This window comes from Suricata suricatta, chromosome 3 (assembly GCF_006229205.1).
Source record: "Suricata suricatta isolate VVHF042 chromosome 3, meerkat_22Aug2017_6uvM2_HiC, whole genome shotgun sequence".
NCBI classification, from domain to species: domain Eukaryota; kingdom Metazoa; phylum Chordata; class Mammalia; order Carnivora; family Herpestidae; genus Suricata; species Suricata suricatta.
Window position 1 is genome coordinate 23,858,451 of NC_043702.1, and position 8,263 is coordinate 23,866,713.

An 8,263-nucleotide genomic window follows, 5' to 3' on the forward strand; every position below is an offset into this window, starting at 1 on the left:
AATTTAAGGAAAGGTATTAAGCAGGCTGTGTTGTAGCTTATGGGCAAGTAATAAATTGTATCATGTATCTTGAATGTATCATAGATAAGCTGCTATATAATGATTGCCACTTCAGATAGCTGTGAAATTAGGTGATTAACTAGTTGTTACTTAACCTTCTAATTTCTGTATAAGTCTAATTACATGAAACAGAAGTTGGTGTTTTGATTTTTTACTCTGCTTTTCTGTTTGGAGTGTCATTGCAACTACTGTGTTGTAAATGATGGAAAATAATTGCATATGTTAAAAAAATAAATTGTGTTATATTAAAAAAAACATTAGAAAATAAACAAAATTTAAAAAAATAAAATGAGACTGTAGAGTAGCAGAATTAAACAAAATGCCCTAGGGGTGTCTGGGTGGCTCAGTCAGTTAAGTGTCAGGCTTTGGCTCAGGTCAGGATCTCAAGGTTTCTGGGTTTGAGCCCCATGTCCGGCTCCGTGCTGACAGCTAGCTCAGAGCCTGGAACCTACTTCAGATTCTATGTCTCCCTCTCTCTGATCCTCCCCTGCTCGTGCTATCTCTCTCTGTCTCTCAAAAATAAATCAAAAACATTAAAAAGAATTTAAACAAAATGCCCTAATTGGGAATTGACTTTGTGACCTTCCCTTTATAATACTAGAATTCAAAAGAACAGATAAATAACTGTATTTGTATTTGGGGTATGCTTTACTTTGTGTTGATCTAGCTCTAGAAGTTGTCTGTTCTATCAAGATAAGCCTTTTGTCCTTGTCTTAACCTAGTGATCTTTCTACCATATTATTCCAAAAGTATGATTTTATTCAAGATACTAGAAGGAGGTAACAATTTAAAAGATTAAATAAATATATATGTACATATATATATATATATGCCAATCTCTATGTGCTTACTTATGCATTTGCATTTTTAATGGAAAGAAAATGAAACAGTAAATTCTGGAGTTCATGTGTAACTCCATTGTAATCCAAATTCACCAATTATCTACAAAATGGTATGAAATGTGACATGAGCTTTATAGTGTTGTTCAAAGAATATGGTTTAGTACATTCTGAGAGGAAAATATGGAAAAGATAATGAAGCAGCACTTGGCATATCTACAGATATATCTTTTATATAGCATAGCTGGAAAAATGAAATGAAGCAGGGAAGCAGCCTATGTTATTGCTGTCACTTTTCACATAGTGAATGTGTGGCTGAGTTTCACACCTATGCATTACATTGTCATTTCATGTAGTTAGAAATTACATGTCATAATGATAAATCTTTGCAATTAAAATTGTATCATGCTTCAAATGCAGGCCTGTGGTGCTCAGGGAAAAGGGGTGAATCAAGAATTAGTGTCTTGGTTCAACTGTCTCTTAAAAATTAAGAAAATCTAAATATCATCTGGGTAAAATAAATATATCAGAGGTCACAATATAGGTTATCAACTCCTTTGTGGTTTCATTGAAGATCACCTGCATAATTTAAGTAGTTATCCAATTGTTTTATGTATTTAGTATGTCTTACTATGCACAGTGGCTTGTTACATGAGATGTGGTTGATTATTAAATGTAAAATATTAAAAAATATTTGAAATGTAATGGTATTTGTTGAACCACCTTATGTCAATTTTGGTGTCTGATTTAAATTTAATCAGGGAAAGATTTAGTGTAAGTTTTTGGTTCATTTACATTTTAATCCATTAAAATATAACTAAGAGATATTCAACACCAGAGAAGACTTAACACCTTTTCCTTCTAGATCACAAAAATCCTAGATTTTTAAAAAAGAAATAAATATATATTACTAGGTATAATCCTCAAATTAAGAGAAAGGAGAACTCCAAAACTATAGTGTGTTTCTAAATTTCACATGTCTAGACAGATACAAAATGCCAGGCCCCAAAATGGTTTTCTTTCTGAAAAATATATCTAGTTATAATTGCAAATGGCTAGTTAAGCCACCTAGTTTGTCCTATAGAAAAGGCCTTTGAAAAAAGTACAGTAAAATCAAAGATATACAAAAGTCAAACAGTTGAATATCCATACATGTCTATAATGTTTGTATAAGTTAGAGCCGACTCTGTTGCATTTATAGTTCTCTGATTAGCATTTCAACAATGAGAAAATGTTAAGACAATCTCAGAGAATTAAGTGCCTTTTCTTGTATCCAAGACATACTCTACATTTCGGCACACAGTCAGAAATAGTTTTGAGGAGGGCATAGTAACAAAAGTAGAGCTCAGAAATAAGTGATTGAAAGATACTTGATTCAGAAATACAACTTTTGCTTGAGAATGTGGATTTATTATCACAATTCAAATCTAATCTGGGTGTTCTAGGTGAGAATGTATGTTGTAGAATATGAAAACATCTCCAACATACTCTCTTCTTGTCCCAACAGCATAAAAAAGTAGAAAGAACCTGAGCTTTGATACCTGATACCTTTAAAATTTCATACTGATACTGTAACTGATAAGGGAAATGTCAAAACATCTAAGTGTTATCCATCAGTCTCCTCATCTGAAAATGAGAATTGAATGGAAAAAAATGCATGCGAGCAGCCTAGAATAGAGATTAGCAAAAAAGAGATGTTTCCTTCCCATTTTCCCCTTCTTCATATAGTTCTTAATGGAGTATAGTATTTAAGAGTATTACGTTTTTTAGTTGATCTTTCCTACATCTATATAAACTGTGTTCTTTATCAGTTCTTTGTTTACAGATATATTTGATTTTAGTAAAGTCCAATCTCACTAGGAACCAAAAAGATTCATATTCTCATCCTACTTGTTCCTTTCCTAAATCACTTAATACTTCTTGCAGTGAGTTATCAATTCTGAAATGAAAGAATTTTCTTAGTTTTTTGGTTCTTTTTCTTTTCTTTTCTCTTATCACTTATAATACCTACCTGCTGCCTATTTTCTTGGAAATGTGAAAGTGTGAGTCACTTTTTCTTAGTGTTCAACATTTGTTTTTAGAATAAGTGAAGGCATGACATTAACCCTTCTAATCAGCAGAGAATGATACTTCAGTTTTGCTTTCTGGACATTTGGGAACTAAAACTCAAGCAGTTAGTTAAAAATGCAACTCCATGTGGCTATGTGGGGACCTCTATTAGGATTTAATTGTTCAGTGTGTATTCATTTCCTAGCGTAGGGATAACAACATACGGTAGCATTGATAACCACATGCATTTACGTTTAGCTATGTGTCATTAAAGGTAGACCTATTATTGTTTTAATTGCTTTATTTCCTTGCTAAAGCAGCAAAACCTAAGGAAAACAAAACAAAACAAAACACCTTTGGATGACTTTAAAGGAGAAAAAAAAAGAATTTGAAATGAGCAACCAAACCAATTTAGTTGGTTTTAAGTACTGAGTTTAAGCCAAGGTGTCCCAGTGGTGCCAAGCAAATCCTATTCATTTTTGTTCATTTCTTAATTTCTTAGTTCCTCTCTAAGTATTCAAATGTCCCTGCTGGGGAGAGCTACCAATTCAGCTAAGAATGTGTTTCCCCAGAGATTACTTTTATACTGTATCTAAAACTCATTTATCATTGCTTCCTTTTAAATCCCCATTACACAAGAAAGCCTGGGATTTGAATGCCTAGATATTGCATACTTAGTTCTAAATAAGCAGAAACAATACAGTATATATTTTTCACTCCTCACCTGCTGAACTTGCAGTAAGGATAATTTGATGACTTGTTTTAAGTAGGTAAGATCTATTTTAAAGGATATTTTCTGGGGGCTTTTAAAAATAATTAAAACACCTACTGACTGTTTGCTTGAGAACTTGAACTTCTAAAGAAAGGGCAGGTTAGTGCTAATAGTGTTTTTGGTAGCTCAATTGCTATAGCTCGGCTGGGTCTCTCTGTCAGTGTGTGAAAAAGAAGTCAGCCATGTGCTGTCAAAACAGTGGAGATGTGAGACGCCTGCAGAGAATCAGCTTGGTTTCCAGACTCAGTAACCGCATGAAGCTTAGGGGTTGCATTCTAAAATTAGGATCTTTACTTCAAAGATAAAGGCTAAGGGAAGGCATCTTGATGGTATTTTGCATATGTTTCTAGATGTATTTCATGTTTGTATTATTCTACCCCATAAATAAGTTTCAACATAGATTTTTTCTTTCTACACGCAAGACTAGGTTTTTTTTTTAATGTAAAGCAAATAATGACCATGGCTCTCTTTTCTGCATAGCATGAAAGCATATTTAATAATTATTTCTATATTTTTGCTTCCAATCTGAATTATGCAACTGAAAATAAAAGTTGTATTATGTAAAACATTACTCTTTATGTTAGATGACTGAATCATTTTTCTGTAAAATGATTGCAGTAATAAATCCATACAGGTAAACAGCTCCTATCTATTTCAAAGTTAAAAAAAAAAATAAACACTGACGCATGCCCAGAACAAAGCAAAAGACAAATTAAGAAGACCAAGGAGAGCCATAGAAAAAGAAGTTTACAAATAAATAATAGAAAAAGAGGTTGTGTGTGTATGTGGGTGCATATAGATAATATATATCTCCATATAAATATAACAAATATATGCGTTTGTTTATATACACATATACACACATACACAGATATGTACATATATTAATGTGTGTGTATATATAGTTTCTAACTATGATGCATAACTGTACACATTGTGTATCACTGAAACATATCCAAGGAACAATATAATCAAAGAGCTTTTCTAATCATGATCTGAAATAATATTTGGCTTCCAAGACTTCATTTTCATATAAAATTAATTTTATAGAAAATAGTATGCAATTCAATACACAGAATGGAAAGTGAGTAATCCATATATGTTCATATCTATCAACATGGCACTGAAACCTTTTGTTGGGAAATGTGCCCACAGGCTGAAGTGAATGTACAAAGGCATCACATGGGGAGAACATGCTGGAGGGGTTTTATTTGATGTTTTCAAAGTGCTCTAGGGTCTGCCTTGCAAGAGCCCTTTTGGTTTTCTTTCTTTTTTTAATTTTTTAAAAAAATTTTTATGTTTTAAAATACATGGCTTTCTTTTGAAACATCCTGGCAAGAGAAAGAGTAAAAGAGTAAATTACAAATGAGCTATGGAGTCACATTCGCCCCCCTCCTCTCTGCCTCTTTCTCTTGCAAACACACACAGCTCCTTCTCTCTCTGAGACTCCTCTTCTTCTTTCTTTCTCTCTCACCAGAGATAAATGCTTAACTTCCATTTGTGTATCTGCAGAGATAGCTGCCACTGTCTACAGTCAGGATTTGTGAAATCACATACCCAGAATTTGAGATCACAAACTATTAAATAAGACAGAATAAAGGAAGATGCACTGAAGTGAATGCCTGTTGTATGCACCTGAACTTTTTTACTTATTGGCTTATGTGCTTATTAATTTAAAATTATTAGAAGATTTAGGGGCACCTGGGTGGCTCAGCTGTTTGAGTGTCCTACATCGGCTTAGGTCATGATCTCACAGCCTGTGAGTTCGAGCTCCACATGGGACTCTTGTGATGGCAGCTCAGAGCCTGGAGCCTGCTTTAGAGTCTGTGTCTCCTTCTCTCTCTGCCCCTCCCCCTTTGCACTCTATCTCTCTAAAAACATAAGAAACATTAAAAAGTTTTAAAAAACTATTAGAAGGTTTATACTTGTCTTCTACCAAAGGGGAACAATTAAAAACACTCTGACCCTTGCACATTTCATCTAAATCATCAAAGGTTGAAAACAGGCTTCAGGGGCGCCTGGGTGGCTCAGTCAGTTAGGCCTCCAACTTCGGCTCAGGTCATGATCTCATGTCATGTTCCTGGGTTGGAGCCCCGCATTGGGCTCTGTGCTGATAAGCTCGGAGCCTGGAGCCTGCTTCCGATTCTGTGTCTCCCTCTCTCTCTGACCCTTGCCCTCTCATGCTCTGTCTCTCTCTGTATCCAAAAAATAAATAAATTAATTAATTAATAAATAAAATAAAGCATTAAAAAATTTAAAAAAAAAGAAAACAGGGTTCAGATCATTCTCGAACATCCTAAAAGATTGTTTTGAGAGCTATAGATTAGGAGGTCATGTTCCGCCAAATGTATTTTTTAACACACCATCGGAAGCTAAGATTTATTTGAAAACTGACAAAAATATAACATTTCTATAAGCGATTTTTGTAATTACTACTTTGCAAGACAAACATAGGATTGATGTCATACTGATATCATTTTCCTGTCACAAGACCTTTATTTTTAACTCTTAAACTAAAGCCGGGTGGCCATGGAACTCTTACTATACCATTCATAATACTGAGCTTGCAAAGGATAGATGCATCTTGAAGGCTGATGGTAAGAGAGGCATGCTCTCTTTCCTCCCAGGAAGAAGGCATGTCTCTAACCCTCTGTTTGCACACAAAGGATTTTTTCCTAAGAGTCTGTTGCTCTGTGGTTTCGAAGTCAGAACTCTCTTACCAGGGGTAGCCCCCAGGCTGGCATTTGATAACAGTGAACAAACAGGTGCAGGCCTCTGTTTTCACATTGGTGGCTTGTCCACATGACAATGCAAGTGTTGTTCCCTGGCGTGGGTAGTGGAGGGGGCCTCTGCTGAGAACAAACCCATTCTTGATAAAAGGTTATAATTATTATTCTCAGGGAAAATTCAAAATTGTTATTCTACATACAGATGAAGTTCAGGGCATGAATTTAACAGGATTTTTTTTCACTCACACAAAGGTCTCAGTGAAATTTAACAAATCATCAGTGCCTTGCCTGTGTCCTTAGTGAATCGTTTTTGCCACGATGGGGTTGTGTGAGTATTCTAAGTGTGTGACCCATGTTAAATGGTGTTGTTTAGGAGCAGACCTGTTTCAGAATTCTAGGAAGATAGAAAAAATACTTAAATTTTCCCTTCTCTGTCTGAGTGCCTTAGAATTATGTGTTACATGAGTGTCACTGATGTACTACTGTATGCATTATAAAAGAAGATTTATCTATTTAATAGAAGAGATTACATAGTTAACACTAATATTATTATGCATATTATATATGCTAAATGGTGTGTACTATTAGAGTATTTACTGTGTAAGAACTGAAGATTACAAAATAAAATAATATTGTTATTTTACTAAGAGTTATGCTGATTAAGTAGTATTTACACTCTTTGGAAGTATCCGATGCTAGAAATGGAAGGGACCAAATCCCTACTTTACAAAGGAAAACCAACCAACCAGTACAGTGAGGCCTAGAGTGGAATGGCTTCTGAAAGGGCACACAGTTATACTCATTGTGTAAAGCTTGATTGTTTTGGACTTCATCTAATATTTTGTTTTGCTCACTTTACATTAGTGCTTCTCAGAATCTAAAGCTTATATGGCTGTCATACTTTTTTGCTTGAAGGCATTTTGTTGATGCGCGACCTGGTAATTGTCTCTGTTTACTTTAGAATCTCATTATTTACAAAAATCAGCCAGGAGATGAAACATTCTCATTATGTCAGAAGCCAGGAGTAAACACAAATGTCCTTTCCTTGCTTTGGTCATAGTATTATACCCTATTGTTCTGCAAAAGTGTAGTACCTATTGCTTCCAATTAATGAAATGAGGCTAAGCATGTATTTTTGTGTGTAAAATGGACAAATTATATTTGTATTATATTCAAACTTTTATATTAAGTCGTTTATTTTAACTTATTAAAGCAAATATTTTCAGCATTAACTTTTAAATCCTGGCACATATGCTTTAACCAATAAGTCACTATTTTCATTCTGCCCTTAACCATTCTGTCTTCTACAACCTGAACCTATCAATAATTGCAGCAGTGTGTTAAGAGATATAGTTTAGTCAAGTCCTACTTGCAGTCATCTACTATTCTATAATGAAACCAAGTATCACCTCTATTAAAATTTTGTGCCCCATTTATTTTTTTTTATTTTTTTCTTTTCAAGCTTCAATAGTAAATATTTTGCTACTATGTATTAAATACTGCATGGTTTGCCCAAGCTAAGATGAAACCACATCATAAATCAATAAGCATTTTGCATTTTCTTTCATTATATACTCAAAGTCATGCCTACTTCACCTCTAAACATTTCATTAAATTCAATAATACAGCAAACACTCCCAAAATAAACTTAGGTTGTATTGCAGTTTCACTTAACAGTATATAAAATGCTGTGTTGTGACAGGTATCAACTATCCATTAGAAAAATTAACTCAAAATGGCTGAAGGACCTTAATGTGAGACAGGAAACTATCAAAACCCTCGAGGAGAAAGTAGGAAAAAACCTCCTAGACCTC

General features: G+C 34.2%; 1 protein-coding gene across 1 annotated transcript in view; it reads left to right on the top strand.

The window, feature by feature from the left end:
- ERBB4 (erb-b2 receptor tyrosine kinase 4) overlaps positions 1–8,263 on the top strand; it is a 1,103,571-nt gene that overhangs the window by 594,732 nt on the left and 500,576 nt on the right. The gene's annotated exons all lie outside the window — the stretch shown is intronic.